Source organism: Pongo abelii, chromosome 2 (assembly GCF_028885655.2).
Source record: "Pongo abelii isolate AG06213 chromosome 2, NHGRI_mPonAbe1-v2.0_pri, whole genome shotgun sequence".
Classification (NCBI taxonomy): Eukaryota; Metazoa; Chordata; class Mammalia; order Primates; family Hominidae; genus Pongo; species Pongo abelii.
Window position 1 is genome coordinate 144,704,676 of NC_085928.1, and position 20,023 is coordinate 144,724,698.

General features: G+C 42.7%; 1 protein-coding gene across 3 annotated transcripts in view; it reads left to right on the top strand.

The window, feature by feature from the left end:
- The window catches only part of EPHB1 (EPH receptor B1), a 446,794-nt gene that overhangs the window by 411,001 nt on the left and 15,770 nt on the right, over positions 1-20,023 (top strand). The gene's annotated exons all lie outside the window — the stretch shown is intronic.

Genomic DNA, 20,023 nt, shown 5'->3' on the forward strand with positions numbered 1-20,023 from the left:
GCAAAGCCCTCTTCCTCAATATGCCTGTCATCATGTGGGAGGGGCCAGCCACCTGGGTGCAGGCCCATGCAGTGCCTCTACTGGCTGTTCTCCTAGCCAATACATATTTTTAAAGCAGCTAATATGTGCATAACACTGCAGTTAACAAAACAGGTAGTTCCTGAGCTCCTCAAGTTTCCTTCCTAGCAAAAAAGACAGACATTAAACAACTAATTATGCAAGTAATTATATAATTGCAATTGTTAGGTGCTATGGTGGAGAAGCATATTTCAAGCGTGTATCACAAGACCCTGAAGAAGGAACACCTGTGTTGAAGCCCAAGGACGAAAAGGGGTTAATTAGGGGAAGAGCATGGCCAGTGCCTCCCTCAAGGGAATGATCCCAGAGCTGGACACAGACTCTGCTTGCTCAGCAAGGACAGAGTGTGGAGGAAAGGAGGGAGTTGGAGGAGCCTGAGCTCAAGCACAGGTAGGGGAAGAGTTGCTCTCCCGTAGAAAAGGCCCAAGAGATACTGAAAGAAACGGAAGCGGAGGTAGACGTAAGCCTCATCAGAACAGAGGAGGCTAGAAAGTACTTGATGTGCTTACTGGATGGTGAACAGGAGGCCTACTTGGCTAGTGTTTGGAAGAGAGTGTGAAAGGTGTGTTAGCTCTGGAAGGGCCCTGGGATCAGTTGAATTGTATCCCTCCCAAAATATACATTGGAGTCCTTACCTCTGGCACCTGTGAATGTGACCTTATTTGGAAATAGGGTTTTTGCAGATGTAATCAAGTTAAGAATGAGGTCATAATGCATTAGGATTAAGTCTAAGTCCAATCACTGGAGTCATTAAAGAAGGGAGATTAGACAGAGACACACAAGGAGAAGATGCCCATGTGATGGCAGAGGCAGAGGTTGGGTGATGCCAAGGAATGTCAAGGTTTGCTGGCAAACACCAGAAACTAGAAGGAGCAAGTCAGGATTCTCCCCTGGAGGTTTCAGAGAGAGAATGGCCCTACGAACACCTTGATTTCAGACTTGCAGCGTGAGATTTTAGAAAAATGTAAAAATCAAACAAAAAATCTCTGTAACCCTTGGTTGTTATGTTCACTGAGTTGGCAATATAACTTTGCAGAAGCATTGCCTTCCAAGAGCTGTGACCACAAGATGTTAAATAACAGGGACTGCTCCAGTTTCTAAAGCCCTGACCAGCCTTGATACGGTAGGAATCTGCAAATCTCTGTCCAGTTCTGTAAGAGTCCTGTGTATTGTTACAGAAATTGATAAGGAAGGTGGGAATCTTGTCCCATGCACCCAGACTAATAGGGCTCCAGAATGTTGTAGGGTTTGACTTATGGGCCCTACACAGAGCAGAATTCCCTCACAAAGAAGGCCTCTGGATCTAGCACATCTGTATAGGCAAAATGTTTATCCAGGTAAGGGAAACTTGGCCCTTCAATTCAGCTCTCCAAGAGCACACAGGCAAGAGTTTTTTTTCTAAAGACCCTGGTAGGTCAAAACCAGCACTATCAAGGCTAATCACATTACACTTCCTATGGGAAAGCTGAATTCAACAATCTGAAGGTAGTCAAGAAACTCTCATCCAGTATAGGCTACATATGTCTAGGGAAAAGAGAGAGTGAGTCCAAGTCAAAGCAAGGGGGAAAGAGAGCAGCTGAGTGAGGAAGGGAAAGACCAGGGGGATGGCCAATCAAAGGCTGCTCTGCAGATGCTCACCCCGCAGGCATTCTAGCTGCAGGGGTAATACGCAGGAATGATTTCAGAAATGAAGATTTTATTTTAATCCTCCCACAAAAGCATTCAAGTAAGCTCTTTCTCTGTGAGAAAGCTAGAGAGTAAGAAACAGGAAAGGAAGGTTCTCAGTGTAAAGATCCATGTCGACTTCTAATATTGCTCACTTAGAGAATACATGCCATCTGGGCGTTTGATAAAAAGAAAAAAGGGCATAGAGAAAAAGCTCAAAGCCATGGATTCTGCTTGTGAGTGCAAGCTGCTCGCCTTTCCTCATGGCAGGCTCTTTCCTTTGTTGGAGGCCTTTTTTTTTTCCTGGTCAGCAATGACTTCTTCAAAGTGACCTGTCAAGTCTTCCTTCCTTTATTCCCTGTGGCCAAGGAGCCAAGCAGTGGGCAAAGAGGAGAGAAGAGGAGAGGACCCAGGTGACAAGGGCAAGGCTGGTATTTTATTCATTAATTGTCTGAGTGTTATCTATAAAATGTGAACTCATAGCCCACTTGTGCCTGAGGCTGACCCCAGCGTACTCACAACTTGCTACTCCAAGCCAGAGAGGACAAGAATACCTGCCTTGTCTTCATAGATTTTCTTACTGTCTCTTAGAGGTGCGTGTTTTGGGCGCAAAATCCAGGGCTTTCTGGCCCATGACTTAGTCAGGAGTGGTCATGGGTCTCTCACTTTAGCCCTGTCATTTTGAAAACCTTTTCCTTTGGAAAGGAATTTGGCCCATTCCAGGGATTATGGAAGATAACAGAAAACCAAAGAGCTAAGCAATTAAGTTTATGTGCTTCTAAATTGACATCCCCAATAAAATGATATGAAATGGCTTTGTAGCTGGATATTCTACCCTGAGAAATTAGAAGAGCAAAAGTTTGGCCAAGAAGGGGATGGGGAGTGGGTGGAAAATATTTTAGTATCACTTTAAGATAGCATGTGTTCTTCCCAATTTTCTTCCCATTGCATAGGCTATGGTTCTGTTATCCAAAAATAATGATTATTTACATTACTATTCTATACTAGTTCTCTGTACTAGAAAATTATTTTAGTAAGTAAATTAGGCACCATCACTTAAACCTCATTATTCATTTTTGTTGTTATTTGTTTTGGCTTTTGGTATCCATTACCGTACTAGTAATCATTATCTTCAATAATAAACACAGTGAACTCATTCTTTCCTTATTCTATTTTTCAATGTTTTTATCACATTTCCAATCATTTAGCATAATAAGTCCCAGTAGCTCTAATGACAGACAATCTAATGCACAGGACTTAACAGGAGATAATTCTGAATGGTGGTCCCCTCAGCAGTTGAGGCTGAATTTTGATCCAGAAAACATGATTTTAGTTCTGGTTCTACCAGTTGTTAACTTGGAGTCAGCTACTATACCTCTCTGAGGCTTCATTCCATTATCTGTCAGAGGGGATACTATATTATGCCTCATCTACGTCACATGACTACTGTAATGATGAAAGGAGACATATTGTTTTGAAATTCTTTTAGTAAACCCCTAATGTCCTAAAAATGTAACAAAATAAAAAATATTACAAAAGCTGATGAATTAGAATCACTAGTAAATGATTCTAGATCTTAGTAAAATACTTTTACTTGATTTAGGGGGGAAATTATTTCAAGAATACATGACATTCTAAATACAATTATTAATAGCAATGAGCAGAACTATTTCTTTTCAGCTAATAATGCAAGTGGTGGGATCCTAATATAAAATTTCACCAATGTGATGCAAAGAGCACAAGCTTGGATAGCCAAAAATTTAAGATCAAAATTTAAACCCTGACTCTGCTCCTAACATATTATTGTAGTAACCTAAGTGAGGTATTTACTTCATGAGCCTCAGTTCTCTAATATGGGGATAAGAACTTACATTTTAGTAGAAGCATGAAGATTGGATCATAATAAATATGTACAGTGCCCAGCAGAACAGTTGATGCCTAGTGGATGCTTGAAAAAATGTCCATTTGCTCTCATCTCCTCTGAGATGCCTCATAAAATGGGAATGGGGATCCAGCCTGTTCTGTTCCATGCCTGTTTGTCCAATGCAAACTCAATATGTGATTGGTAAATGGGAGAGTGATGCCAGTATCATGTGGAAGTCCCGCGGTTCTCATATGATCTTTTCTAGGATATTTATATTTTGAAGCAAATAGGGGCACGCTTTCTTCCAATTAAAGAGAAAGCCTTAGCACAATGAGAAGACCTTAAGAAACAAGTTGAACACTGACAGAGGGCCTTTCTTTCATGCAAATAGTGGCCGGCTTCATGGTTTCCAGAGCCACTGTGTTTTTCACTCTGTTTTCTGATAAAACAGGGAGTAAACATGAGGAAATGGAACACATTTTCCTTTGTGTTAAATTTTAATTTTATGACAAAAGAGTCTACACATTGGATTGGATTTTTAATTTGGATGAAACTGATCTCTGTGAGATGTGAATGCCCTCCTGGACCTATGTCTCCAAGAGGAAGCACAAAAATTCAGAGTTTAAGCTTGCAAAGGATCAATGAACCAATACACTGGGTACAAGTGCAAATTATAATTTACCTGTGCTGCTATTTTTATTAAGATTGCTGTGTTTTTTGTTAGAGGTTGAATGGTCTCCTCCAAATGCATTTTCTCCCCATAGGCTCTGTTATTTTATTGTGCAATTTTGCAGAGTATGAGGTTTTAGTAAAATATGTATATGAAATTATAGCAGAAATGCCTGTATTAGGAAATTACAGTCCAGTCAATCACATTCAGAAATCATGTACTTCACTTAGGCATAAGAAATAGTTGAAACACCAGTAAGCCTAATCATGTGAGACCATTTGACATCAAAATTAAGACAATTACATTAGAACATATACTTGAATCAAAGGAAAGGAAAAATGTAGGTTCACCCATTGTATATGAGTCTGTCCACATGTGAGATATGGCCAGTCCTCTTCTCTCCACATCCTAGAGTTTTATAGGAATGGGCCAGGGCACTGCTGGGTATTGGGGAAATCTTGCAGGGCTCCAGACCACCACCTTGCTTCAACCACAGCAGCTCCTCTCTTACCTATTTTAGATATTATGCTTTTACCAAGGTTTTCTTTCAGACAAGTTTTGCCAACATGAGTTCAGTATTTGAAAAGTATAGGCCATCAAACCTGATGATAATGGGTTGTTTAATATGGTCAACATTCCTGTCCCCAATCATACTTTTTCTAAGCTTAGAAGAGAGTTTACAAACCATGTCCAACACTGGCTTTTAAAGAAGATTGAGAGACACTTTATTGTATTTTAGAAGTTCCAAAGCTAGGAGATTGTCCATATTTCATTTTATTTATTATCCATATTTGAAGCCATGATAGAGTTGTCTTGGCACACTCCTCATTGACTTCTCTATAAAAACAACTTCAAAAAGAAATGTCATTGTTTGGTCAGATAACTCTTTTAGATACCTGATCAATTAACAAGAGGATTTTTAAAAACTTTTTATTTGAATAAAATTTCAAAAAATTGTTTGATGAATAAGTCTACACCATGGATCAAAATATTAACATTGTTAAAACCAATCCCTACCAAAATAAATGCCCTCTGGAACCTTCAGTCTAGGATCAAGTATTGCATTTAGTTGTCATGTCTCTTTAATCTCCTTTAATCTAAAATATAGTTGTGTGCCATATAATGATGTTTTGCTCAGCGACAAAACACATATACAATGCTGATCCCTTATTATATTACTGTATTTTTGCTATACCTTTTCTGTGTTTAGATACATTCAGATGCACAAATATTATTGTGTTACAATTGCCAATGGTATTCCATATAGTACCATGCTATACAGGTTTGTAGCCTAGGTGTGTAGTGAGCTATCCCATTTAGGTTAGAGTACATACACTCTAAGATATTTGCACAACAACGAAATCATCTAACAACATGTTTCTCAGAATGTATCTCCATCGTTAAGCAATGCATGACTGTATTTCCACTGATTTTCTTTACCTTTTATGACATTGACTTGTTTAAGAATACAAGTCACCTTTTTTCATTAATAAGACATTCCTCATTTTGGGTATTTTCTGATATTTCTCATAATTAGATTCAGATTCTACATTCTTGGCTATAATTCTACATAAATGATGTTGTATCCTTCCTAGGCTATTATATCTTGAAACACCTGATGTCCATGTGTTCCTCATTGGTGTTATTACTTTTGATCACCTGGTCAAGGTTTTGTCCAATTTCTCCCATGTATAGTTATGTACAGTATATATTACATATTTTTCTCTTGTAACTAATTAGCAATCTACAGGAAAATAATGTTAGGCCATGCAAATATCCTGCTCCTCATAAAAATTCACCTCACTGCCTCCCAATTTCAGCATCCATTGATGAGTCTTATCTGAACTAGTCTTTATTATCACAATGGCAAAATAATGTTCTTCAGCTCCAGCCGCCATATACCAGTCAGCACTTGTCATTGAAAAGAAGATATTTTGGATGGTAGTTCCATAATCCAATCAAACATTCCTTTGTTCTGCTTAGAAACTCAACCTAATGACATTTTGAACATTACATTCTCTTTGATTTTTACCTGAGAAGCTTTGGAATGACCTTTGGCCAAGAACATTAAAATTCTCATGTGTTTCCAGGCCGCTGCTCCCTGTTCTAGGCTAAGGCCTTTCAGACCTAGGTTATTTCATCACTCTCTACTCTGCCTGCACCTTTGATTTATATCTGTCTGGGATTTAATTGAGGGGAGGGGAGAGCACATTGAGGGGGGAAGCAGACAAGCTCCTCTCTGCTCCACTGATGTGCTGGCTGTTTAATTTCTGTTTCTGTCTTCACGCCTACTCTGCTGCAGAGCTAGGATGCCCTGCCCCCACCCCCACCTGTCCTCATTTCACCCACCCTTTGCCACAGGCAGTAAAATACAGCCCGGAAGGGCCCAGAAAGATGCAAGGCCCAATCCAAAAGATGTATCTCCCAATCCTTGGGAGATACTGAAATATTCCTGTAGGATGCAAAACCTCCAGGGTCAACAAGGCCCAATGGGAAGGCTTTTGCTTGCCGCTGACAGATGTCACAGAGCTTAGGCCCTTCCCTGGGCTTCTCCTGACTTGTGGTTAAGGATTCTCTTCTGAGCCATCTGAGTTCCTGTGATGCTATGAAAATGAGTAAGTTCTCTAACCTTGGGAGACCATGGCATTAGAGAAAATGGAAATTGTTTGCGGGGCTCGCAGTTCATTAGCCTCCCATAAAATGAATTTGGAATCCTCTAAAAAGAGGAGTTTGGGGGCTTCAGCTGAAGGTACTGCTATGACTCTCAAGATTCCATAAAACTCTAGAACTGAAGCCCCACAGTTCTTGGCAGAGCTTTCAGGCTGTGGCAAGTTTAGGAAGGCCACACCTCTGGTGAGTGGGGATGATGACAGTGGCCACCAAGAGCCACAGGGAAAGGGTCCAGTCCCAGGTTGGAGGAGGGGAAACTGAGGTGACTCTGCCTCCCACTCTGACAAGCCCAGCTGCCCTTGGGACAGCCATACCATAAACCATAGGCCCAAGCAGGGCAGGCAGGGAAGGAAAGACCAGGGTTCTAGACCCACCAGGCTGGGTGAAAGTTAGGTCTGGGAATGTGGGAGCAATTCCAAGGGCTGGTTTTCGAAGAAATGGGAAAATGGAAAGTAAATCTTAAAGTAGATCAAACAATAAAGAGATTAGTCAGTGGGGAACGAACAGGTAAGATGCAAGCAGCATTTGCTAAAGCCTAAATCTAGCTGGGGAGCCCCAGCTTACCCCCAAGTGAGGTTTCTGTAGTGGGGGCCTAGGCAGGCCAACAGCATCAGAGGCCTCAAGAATGAGGATTGGGGACAGCTGTGGGCAGCTTGGCCCGTGGTCCAGCCTGCACTGTGGCTTGCATGCTGCTCTTACAACCTGTGCCCTGTCTCATGGCAGTTTCCTCCCACATCCTGCTCAGTGGCTCTTCAAAGCCTTCGCCACACTCCTCATGTCCCTGCCCTACCGCGGCACTCTTCTGTCCCAGCAGCTGGCCTGGCTTCCTCTTTTATTACAGTACCTCTGAACTTTCATGTGCTGCTCAGTAACAGTTTGTGGAATGAATTAAGAAATTAACGAATGAGTGACAGACATGCCCCTGGAGATCTGAGATATCAAGAAGAATGGTCAGTGTAGAGTGGGGCAGGAGCCCAGGTACTCAGGGAGCAATATGGCTGCCCCCAGGCAGCTGGGTCCTTCACAGTAGGAAGAAGAGACCTTTCAGTTTCTGCTCTTCCAACCCTGAATTCGACTCTTTCCCTGTGCCTCTGCACGGCTGTGATAACCAGCCCCATTCACCTACTTTTGGCCTTCAAAACCTTCTACTTTCTTCCCCTACACCTGGGGGAGGAATAATCCCAGAACATGCAGGAGAAGGGGGCTTATTGGTCCAACTTGGAAAGTTATTGGCCTATCTGAAGAAAGAAATCTCTAGAATGCCGTATTTTTTAAATGTTATTATGGCTTTATTTAAAAAACAATGCATCATTTTCTTAACACAGTCATTAAAAAAAAAAAAAAAGAAATCATGTCCTTTGCAGCAACATAGATGGAGCTGGAGGACATAGTCCTAAGTGAATTAATGCAGGAAAAGAAAACCAAATACCACATGTTCTCACTTCTAAGTGGGAGCAAAACATTGAGCACACATGAACACAAAGATGAGAATAATAGACACTGCAGACTACTGAAGTGTGGGGGACTGGGGTGGCGTGGGTTAAAAAATCCTCTGTTCGGTACGATGTTCACTATTTGGGTCCAATATACCCATGTAATAATCTTACACATGTATACCTAAAATAAAATAATCTAAAATAAAATCTGAAATTTAAAAACAAATGAAATGCTTCAAAACATTAAAAAATAAAAATGTGTTTAAAGTAAAAAGTGAATCTTACACATGTACCCCTAAAATAAAACCATCTAAAATAAAATCTGCAATTTAAAAATAAACAAACAAAATGCTTCATAACATTAAAAAATAAAAATGTGTTTAAAGTAAAAAGTGAAACTGACTCCCCCTTCCCAATTCCCAGAAATTACTATCATTCGTAGTTTGTTGTGCTTTCTTCTCCTCTTTACTGTGTGTGTGTATGCATATGTGTATTTTTTGTGTATACATTTTAGTCTCAAAAAATGGTCTCATACCATACATAATGATCTACTCATAGGCTGCTTGCTTTGTTACTTAATGACTTATCCTGAATATTACCTTTCCCCTTCAGCACCTCACTTCATGCCTTTGGAGACAAGCTCTTTTTAAATTGTCATCTAGGTGGCTTCTGATGTTGTGTTATTTCAAACAACATTTCAGTGAAAATTCTTATATAGACATATCTGTGCACTCGTATGGATATTTCTATAAAATAAATTTCAAGAAGATAAATTTCTAGATCAAAGAATTTGCACATTATTTTTTTTTTAAAAATGTCAAACTTAAAGAAAATTCCCAGAATAAGAATAATACAGACAACACCCGTATAACATTTGCTCAGATTCTTTACCTACTGTTATCATTTGACCCCATTTCTTTATTATTTGCTCTCTTCCTTTCTTTCTCTCTCTGTAAAATATTTTTTCTGAACTCTTGGAAGATACATTACATACATTGTCGCTCTTTATTCTTAGACTCTTCGTGTGTATTTCCATATTTCCTAAGAATAGGGATGGATATTCTCTTACATAACTATAGTATAGTTATCAACTTTAGTAATTAAACATGGATAAAATACTTTTATCTAGTCTACTATCTATATTCTAATTTTGTCAATTGACCCAAAAAGTATCTTTTTTAGTCTTTTTTTCGCTCTAGTACAGGATCCAGTCTAGCTTCTGAGACTGCATTTAGTTATCATATTCATTTAATATCTTTTAGTCAGGGAAATTTTCACAACACTTTTTAAATTTTTAAAGGATACCTTTCAAATATTGTGTAATAGACTCTTCCTCATTTTGAGTTTGTCTGATGTCCCTTCATGGTTAGATTCGGGTTATTTATGTTTTGCCTAAGTGACAGTGTGCCCTTCTTAGGGTATTGTTTCTGCAGGCACGTGATGTTCGTCTGTCCTTCATGTGATGTTAAGAACTTGTATATTTTAAATTTTGGTAGCTGTTTATTCCCCAAAGCCTTTTGCCAATTTATACTCTTGCATAGCTTACGAGATTTGCCCATTTTCATAACCTCTTCCTCACACAGAGTGTCATCCGTCTTAGTCCCAGTGTAAATGTGCTTATTCATACTTTATTTAAAAAACAAAGCATCAGTGTTTTTTCCCATTTTACTCTGAGGCACTTTAATATTCTTGATATTCTTATCTCTCAACCAACGTTTCTCAACCCTCAAAGATGTAGTAAACTGAAATGCTCTTTTATATCCCAGAGCTCACTGTGAGTCGGGCAGTCTGAGGGGTGACAGCGTGGGTGGGGTGGGACCCTTGGCTGAGTTAGGGACTCCATGCTCTGGGAAAGTAAAACACAAGCCAATCCTTTTGTTTTTCCTTTGGGAGATTTTTATCTGCCCTCCATATGCAAGGACACACTTCTCCATGTATCTTCCTTCCTTCTTTCCTGTCATTCAATATGAGGAAAAGGCAGCATGGGATCTGGAATGGGAGGTTTCAAGAGCACCCCCCCACTTTTTACCAGGTGTGGACCCCTGGCCACCCTCCTCTCCCATCCAGTTCCCAGTGCCTGTAAAAAGAGACTCAGAATACTTGGTTTAGATCCCCAGTGTAGAAGATACAAAGGAAGGAGCTGGCCCCCCAGTACAGCCTTTGAAGCAGACTCTGCCCCTCCTTGGCCATCCCTCACCACCACCAGAGGAGGACAGACAGCCCAGAGAGCAGGGCTCATGCAGGGAGGCAGGTGGAGCAGCTCCGTCGGCACTGGCACACTCTGCCAGCATTAGCTAACAGCTCCTCATACGCCCCTCTGAGATAATTAAGTATTATTATCCCTACTGGCAGGTGGAGACGGTAAGACAGAGTGGTTAAGTGACTTAGTTGTAACTGCTGGGATTGTTTGAGGGAGAAACCATGCCAAGAAGGAAGTGCAGTTCAGGAGGCCAGAAGAGCTTAAGCTATTTAATGTGACTGATTATTTTTAAATAGCTGTTGGAGGGCGGGGGCAGGAAGACAGACTAGAAGCATGGCCAGTGGACACTGGTAAGGCATTCAAACATTGAAATGACAAGAAGGAATATACCTAGTGTGTCTCTTAAAATGGGTTGCCATAGACAGTCTGTCAGCTGCTTACCCCACATGAAGAGGAGAAAAAATAATTGAAGGCCATGATAAGGACAATAGAAAACACCCCACAGCCTTCCCACAGAGTTGTACAGAGGTCTCCAAGATGGCTAAGCAGGGGCCAGTCTCCATCTGAGAGCCCCATCCTTCTCCAAAAACAGAGCATCCACTGGAATCAGCAGCCCCACCAGTAGCCACTCAATGTCAAGAGGACTTGCCAGCTGTATTGCCATAGCAAGTGCAGCTTCACCTCAGAGCAGCAGGAAGCCCATGTAGCCTCTATGCACAGGGCAGGGACAGAATGGGAGAAGAGTTTGGGTGACCAAGGGTTGTTGGGGAGACACATGGGAAAGGTGGAATGGCATCATGGCCTACTGATGGATGGAAGCCATGGAGACATGGGGAAAGGCCCAGGGGTCACTGGTGTGGCAAACAGACTGGATGACAAAGAGGAAGCTGTGGTCTCTTAGGATGAGCCTGGGGCTGAAGGTGGGCAGCAGTGAAGCATGGGTATAGAGAGGCTCTGGGAAAAAGTACAGTTCCTGCCATTGTCAGAGAAGCAATGGATGAAACACTGGACGTGGCCTGGAAACAGAAGGGGAGATAGTGGGGTGGCCTCTGAGCCTCCTCCTGAACCCTTCTTGCCCCCTGTTCCATGGTCCTCCATGCCAGCCTGTCACCCAGAGGGCCTGGAGGCCCATTGTCCCCTCCCCACCTGCCTTGGAGGAGGGCATTATTGTTTCAGCAGCAGGGCAAGTGCAGCCCTGCTTACTACATTCCTGATGGGATGCTGGCTCTCTCTGTACATTATCGGTAGCCCACCATCTGGGAGAGCAAAGTGTCTAGAGAAGCTAAAGCCCTTTGGGGTTAGTCCAATTGCTCTTTCTCCAGAGCACTCACTTCAGGAACACTGACAGCAGGACCCAGGCTTCAGGGACTACACAAGGAGAGAACACACCTGCACCATTATTTTTTATTTTTATTAGCAAGATCTAAATTAGGGTAATTTAATTTAAATTTTAAAAATAATTTTGGCTTTTACTTTAGATACACGAGGTACATGTGTAGGATTGTTACATGGGTGTATTGGACCCAAGTAGTAAACATAGAACCCAATAAGTAGTTTTTCAACCCATGCCTCCCTCCCTCCCTCTTACCTCTAGTAATCTGCAGTGTCTGTTGTTCCCATGTTTATGTCTATGTGTGCTCCATGTTTAGCTCCCATTTATAAGTGAGAACGTGTGATATTTGGTTTTCTGCTCCTGCACTAATTCATTTAGGATTCTGGCCTCCAGCTCCATTCATGTTACCGCGAAGGACATGATTTCATTCTTTTCTATGGCTGCATAGTATTCCATGGTGTACATGTACCACATTTTCTTTATTCAACCCACCATTGATGAGCACCTAATGTTGATTCCATGTCTTTGCTGTCATGAATAGCGAGGCAATGAACGTAGGAGCTGCACCACTAAAGACCTGACTACCACTGCGGGATTCCCTGGACAGTGTCCTCCTCAGGGCAGAAGGGATGCTGTTTCTTTGCCCTTTATTGTCCCTGGCCTGGCTCAGAGAGGGGCCTGCTTGTCAAATGAATGAAGGCATCTAGTTAATTATTTAGCCCTTGTCTCTCCATCCTTTCTTTTTAATTGTAAACTCAAGAAGCACCGGATAATAAAAAGAAATAATAATGCCTATATCCTGGCCATCAGAGGCTGTTTTGAGTGTGGATAGTAAAAGACAGCTGTTTGCCCAGTCAGTATAGTACAGAAAAATGACGTCTGTTTGGTTGAAGATTTTTTTTCCAGTTGGGAAATGTCACCAAGTGGCCTTTCTGTTCTTCACACATGAAATACACACTATCATCCACATATTTTTAGTTAATTTATGTCCAAATAAGCCTTTCTGTAGCTGCTGGAAAATTATGTTTGGGCTGCAATTACCTTTCGCAGCATTGCACAGAAGGGTTTCAGCGCTCACAAAGCTCAGGGGAGAGGCAGCAAGGACCCCACCCGATTGTAAATCTTTCCATTTGTAGTTATTCAAATCACATATTTTATTACTGGTACGAAATACATTCTGCCATTCATTTTGGAGGAGCAGCTAATGCTTCAAGAAAAGCTTTGAAAAACATTCTATTTAGAAACAATTTTGTCAGCAGCTAATGCTGTGTGTCTTTTTGGGTTGTCTTTTCTCCCAGCCCTTTTCTCTGTTATGTGTGCCATTTGCATGACAAACGAGACCATCTTCTCCAAAAGCTCACCTGTTCCTGCAGCCTGCTTCCCACCTCAAGTTTTCATTCTCTGTATGTTGCATCATAATCCTTAGCACGGTAATAAATTACAGTGTCACCATCAAGATTGTGGCTTCTGGAAAGAAATAAGCAGCAGGGCCAGATGAACTCTTTCAGAAGATGAGAGACTGTTTTCATGCAAATTCCTGGCATCCTGGGGAACTGGGAACAGCCTCTTTATTATATAGACTCAGTTGCAATTCAGCAGCCAGAAGCCATTTCCACTAGCTGTTAGAAGCTGGTGACACTCAGAGCAAGATAACCTTTTAGGCAAAAACTTCTTTTCCTTCTTAGCTGATATGAGTCTTATCTGGAAAAATATCACTTTACTCATTAGATTGAGGAAAATGGGTCAGTGTACTTTCAGAGTGCTTTTAAGTTGAGACATTTATTCTAAAATACCTTTCTAATTTGACATAGAAACACTTGCAGCTCACTTTAGAGCAGTGCAGTAGACAGTGACTGTGGAACAGGAGCAGGGGTGTGCCACATGGATACCCCCTGAGGGCAGGCCCATCTGTGTGTGAACTTGTCTACAATAGATTGCACAGACCCTCACTCACAAGCAGGTGCTGTACCCAGGCTGGTCAACCACACAGTCAGGAGGGTCACTGCTCCAAGGCAGAGTGTCCAACCTGCCAACTCCAGGGTGACTCTTGACATACAATGTAAACTTTTTCTCAATTTGCCCTCCATTTCCTTTGGACCACAGATATACTTGACAGAAACATTAATGAGGTCAATTTGCTGCTTTTTTCCTTTTTCATCATTTTAAGATCTTTTGAGGCTTAATACAATGTTGAAAAATATTTGCTGTATTAGTCTGTTCTCATGCTGCTAATAAAGACATACTGAAGACTGGGTAATTTATAAAGAAAGAGGTTTCATTGACTCACAGTTCAGCATGGCTGGAGAGGCTTCAGGAAACTTACAATCATGCTGGAAGGGGAAGCAAACATGTCTTTCTTCACATGGCAGCAGCAAGAAGTGCCAAGCAAAAGGGGGGAAAACTCCTTATAAAATAATCAGATCTTGTGAGAACTCACTCACTAGTACAGTAGAACAGAAGGGTAACTGCCTCCATGATTAAATTACCTCCCACTAGGTCTCTATTACAACACATAGGGATCATGGGAACTACAATTCAAGGTGAGATTTGGGTGGGATATAGCCAAATCATACCATTCCACTTCTGACTCCTCCCAAATCTCATGTCCTCACATTTCAAAACATAGTCATGCCATTCTGGCAGTCCCCCAAAATCTTAACTCGTTCCAGCATTAACCCCAAAATCCAAGTCTAAATTCTCATCTGTGACAAGGCAGGTCTCTTCCACCTATGAGCCTGTAAAATCAAAAGCAAATTAGTTACTTCCTAGTTACAATGGGAGTACAGGCATTGGGTAAATACACCCATTCCAAAGGGAAGAAATGGGCCAAACAAAGGGGCTACAGGCCCCATGCAAATCCAAAATCCAGTGGGCAGTTATTAAACCTTAAAGTTCCAAAATGATATCCTTTGATTCCATGTCTCACATCCAGGTCATACTGATACAAGAGGTGGGCTCCCACAGCCTTGGGCAAGTCTGTCTCTGAAGCTTTGCAGGGTACAGCTCCCCTCCTGGCTACTTCCACAGGCTGGCCTTGAGTGTCTGCAGCTCTTCCAGGTGTACAGTGCAAGCTGTTGGCAGATCTACCATTCTAGGGTCTGGAGGATGATGGCCCTCTTCTCACAGCTCCACCAGGCAGTGCCCCAGTGGGGACTCTGTGTGGGGCCTCCAACCTAACGTTTCCCTTCCACACTGCCCTAGCAGAGGTTCTCCATGAGAGCTCTACCCCTGCAGCAAACTTCTGCCTGGACATCCAGGCATTTCCATACATCCTCTGAAATCTGGGCAGAGATCCCCAAACCTGAATTCTTGTCTTCCGCACACTCGCAGGACCAACATCATGTGGAAGCTGTCAAGGCTTGGGACTTGCACCCTCTGAAGCAATGGCCTGAGCTGTACCTTGACCCCTTTTGGCCATAGCTGGAGCAGCTGAGATACAGTTCTGCAGTTCCAAGGCTCCACACAGTAGGGGGAACCTGGACCTGGCCCAGGAAACCATTTTTCCCTCCTAGGCCTCCAGGTCTGTGATGGGGGGGACTGTGGTGAAGGTCTCTGACATGCCCTGGAGACTCAGCTCCTTATTAGTTATGAAAATTTCTACAGCCACTTAAATTTCTCCCCAGAAGATGGATTTTTCTTTCCTATCTCATCATCAGGCTGCAAATTTTCCAAACTCTTATGTTCTCTTCCTCTCGAATACTTTGCTGCTTAGAAATTTCTTCTGCCAGATTCCCCAAATAATCTCTCTCAAGTTCAAAGTTCCACAGACCTCTAGGGCAGGGGCAAAAAGCTGCCAGTCTCCTTGCTAAGGCACAGCAAAAGTTAACTTTGCTCTAGTTCCCAACAAGTTCTCCATCTCCATCTGAGACCACCTTAGCCTGGACTTCGCTGTCCATATCACTATCAGCATTTTGGTCAAAACCATTCAACAAGTCTCTAGGAAGTTCCAAACTTGCCAACATTTTTATATCTTCTCCTGAGTCCTCTAAACTGTTCCAACCTCTGCCTGTTACCCAGTTCCAAAGTCACTTCCACATTTTTGTGTATCCTTATAGCAGCACCTCATTCTACTGGTACCAATTTACTGTATTAGTCTGTTCTCACACTGCTAATAAAGACACACCTGAGACAGGGTAATTTATAAAGGAAAGAGATTTAATTGACTCACAGTTCAGCATGGCTGGGGAGGCCTCAGGAAACTTACAATCATGGTGGAAGGGGAAGCAAACTTGTCCTTCTTCACATGGTGGCAGGAAGGAGAAGTGCTGAGCAAAAGGGGGAAAAGCCCCGTATAGAACCATCAGATCTTGTGAGAACTCACTCACTATCATGAGAACAGCATGAGGGTAATCACCCTCATGATTAAATTACCTCCCACTGGGTCCTTCACACAATAAGTGGGGATTAGGGGAACTACAATTCAAGATGAGATTTGGGTAGTAACACAGCCAAACTATATCACTTGCCATACAAACAGCTGCCTACTTCCTCACCCAAGGAAGACATTGCTCGTCAACACAAATACCCCTCTTCTCTCCATACCTGGAAGGTCTAGCCCAGTGGTTCTCAAGCTTGGTTGCTCATTGGAGTCACCTGGGGAAAGTTTTATTTTTTGTTAGTGCCTTGAGTATTCCAATTTAGAGTCTCTGGGAGTGGTGCCTGAGCATTGATGATTTGAATGTGCTTCAGGTGATTCTTACATGTAGTCATTAGTCACAACCCCTTGTTGAGCCCAGTCATGAAGCCTCAGAATCCTTCTTAAACCAGGCACTAACAATTATCAGAGTTTGTATTTAAGACAGTTCCTAAAGCAATCCATGACTTATGTCGGATTGATCTATGCCAGCAGTTCTCAAAGTGTGAGAACCACACTGGGAATTTGTTAGGAATGCAAATTCTCAGGCCCTACCCCAGAACTAGTAAATTTTAAAGTCTGGGTTAGAACCAGTTTTATGAGCCCTCCAGTAGATTCTGATACACATTCAAATTTGAGAACCACTGCTCCAGCCAGTAGCTGTGACTAATGGCCTGACATTCAAATCACCTGAAGCATCACCAAAAACCTACCAATGCTTGGGCACCACTCTGAGAAATTTGAATAAATTAGAATATTCATAGCTTTAAAAACAAGCAAACAAACAAACTTTCCCCAGGTGATTCTAGTAGATAACCAAGCTTGAGAACCACTGGGCTAGGCCTTCTGAGTAATCCAAGAAAATGTGTATTGGCCTAGCTTTCAGCTGGTGTTGTGCATTTACCTAGGCCTGGAGTGGCCGTCTGAGTCTGGGGACACTGATGGTAGAGTGAGGATAGAATTCTCCCTCAGGCAGGGTGACAAAGGGCAGTACTTCAAGGTATGAACTGTGGCCGAGGTCTGATCAACAGCACTGATGAAATGTTAGAGGGGCCCTGTGGTTAATCGAGGGGCTTTGATATAAAGTGTTGGAACTATCACTCACTCCCAAGTCCTCTTGCCCCCCAGTAGTAGCCCATGATGGTTCTGCCACCTAGGAACTTAACAATGGTATTGTTAAACTAGTATCTGATAAAATTGTATATACTCAATGTATTAGTTTCTCATGGCTTCTATAACAAAGTATCACAAACTAAACAGCTTTAAACAAATTTATTCTGTCACAGTTCTGGAGGCTGAAAGTCTGAGATCAAGGTGTTGGCAGGGTCATTCTCCCCTTGAAGGCTCTAGGGAGGATTTATTCTATGCCTCTCTCCTAGTTGCCATCAATTCTTGATATAACTTGGTTTGTAGATGCATCACCCCAATCTCTGCCTCCATCTTCACATGGTGTTCTCCCTGGTGTGTTGCTATATTTTCATTCGGCCTTCTTGTAAGGATGCCAGCATGAAATTTAGGGCTCATCCTAATCCAGTATGATGTCATCTTAACTTGATTATATTTGCAAAGGCCCTGTTTCCAAATAAGATCACATTCACAGGTATCACAGGTTAGGACTTCAACATGTCTTTTGCGGGGATATAACTCAATACACAATATTCAATAATTTATTGTTTAATGATAATAAGAATATATTGTTTGGTTTAAATATCTATCATGTTGGACTTTCACAACAACCTCAATATACTTTATATATTATAAACCTTTAGGAATAGCGGGCATTATGAAATTCAGAGCCATTTCATGATACACTCAGCCATGAACCTATCACTTCCAGACTTCAAGGGGATTCTCTCATGCTGCACAACAGAAATATTTGGTGAACAAGTCCATGAACACAATACTCAGTATTCATGAGTGGCTGGATTTCTGCCGTAATCCCATTGAGATTTCGTCTCACACAAGATGGTGGAGAAAAGTGCTGTAGCAATGCCCAGACACATAGAAGTGCTACCCTCCGGGCTTCTCAACAATAAGTAATTAGCAAAAGGAATCAGTCATATGCCTGGACCTTGGCCTGGAAAACTTCATACTTGGGTGGGCTCTAGAACCAAAGCTATGTGTTGTACTTCTGTAACCTCACTGTGGCAAGACAGTGTGCTGGCTGGATGGTGTTAGGGACATCCATTGCCCATTGAGAGTAGGGCTGAGGCTCATCATTACCATGTCCCCAGCAGGGTACTGAGGACAGAATGGGTGCTATGTAGATGCTTGCTGCAGGCTGTCTGAAGCTGAGGGACTAAAGTGCCTCTACACCAAGAGATTCTACCTGTTGGCATCACACCTGCTGGCAGGTGTGGATGTGGGTCAGCAGATGACCTTGAGGATGGCAGGGTTAGGATTAATTCACTGCCAGATATCTTCTCGTAGTTCACCAAATTCTACACACACACACACACACACACACACACACACACACAAAATCTTAAGTTTATCTTATATCTGAGTTAAGACATAATTACTCTGAAGCAGTGGTTTTCAAACATTTGAAGAATTCTTGGCAACACAACCATTCAATGCAAAGCTCTGTGTGGAAGGTGTGTATGAAGTCTTGAAGGGAACTCAGACCCCTAATGACAGTGAGCTCCCTCTTCCTCTTCTCTTCTCCCTCCCCCATGCTCCAACAGTGACCCCTGCGGCAGCTCTAGGGAAACCCAGTCCCTGCAGAAAGCAGACCCATGCCCTTAGCATCCCTCGGGGAAGCAAGTCATCTGGTACGTTGTAGAAACCCCTGACAGGGACAGAGCTCTCCCCAAGCCCAGTGTCAGCACTTCTGTGTCCGTATGAATGCAGATTCCTTACCAGTGAGCCCCATGCATTCTTCACTGCCCTGAGAATTTTTCCCTGATGTTCCTCACCATCCAATGGAGCAAGCACTCCTCTATGCCCCTTCCTCATGCCTGCACTGGGGAGCTGGGGGCTCTTAGGGCACTTTAAAGTCACATGGCTGTGTTGGCCCTGGTGTCTGGTCCAAGCTCCTTATGTAGCAGCAGCAGGACCGCCTGGCTGGCAGAACCCTGCCTGCTGCAGCAGGGTTCCACTTCCTTTTCTTCTGCTTCCCTCCACAGGGCTGGTCACCATCCTCTAAATTAATAGATTTCCTTTCACATAATTGAAGACAAGTTATAATCATCACTTGATAATATTAATTATGTCAATAATTGATATTGATATTGATTATATCAATAATCATCACCATGATTACCTCTGAGCACCAGAAGGCAACATTGACAATGATGTTTGAAAAGATAGAAGGAGGGTTTAAAATTCCTAGGAAACAAAGTGCCCACTCTTGTGCTCCCCTGACTTTGCATTTCCTTTTGTTCTGCCTCCCAGGTCAGTGTCCCCCTTCTCTTCAGCTGAGCAGGAGAGCCTGCCTTGACAAGCTGTCACCTGCCTGTCCAGGGGCTCTTCTCGAAGGCTCAGCCACCTGCTGGGATGGAGGGGGGCGGCGGTGACAGCCCAAGCTCAGTGTTCAGTGAGGCCCAACAGTGCAAGGTGGCAGGAGGGCTGGAGGCTCCTTGCCGTGGGCCAGGCACTGCCACTTTCCAGGCAAGAGGGAGCGGCTCCACAGCTGTCACTGACAGCCCCTGGGGTTTGCTCCAGACTTGGCAGAGGAGGACACTCTCAGACTCCCAAATCACCTCTTTGAAATTCAGAAGAGCCACACTGTCATCTCCCCTCCTCTCTCTG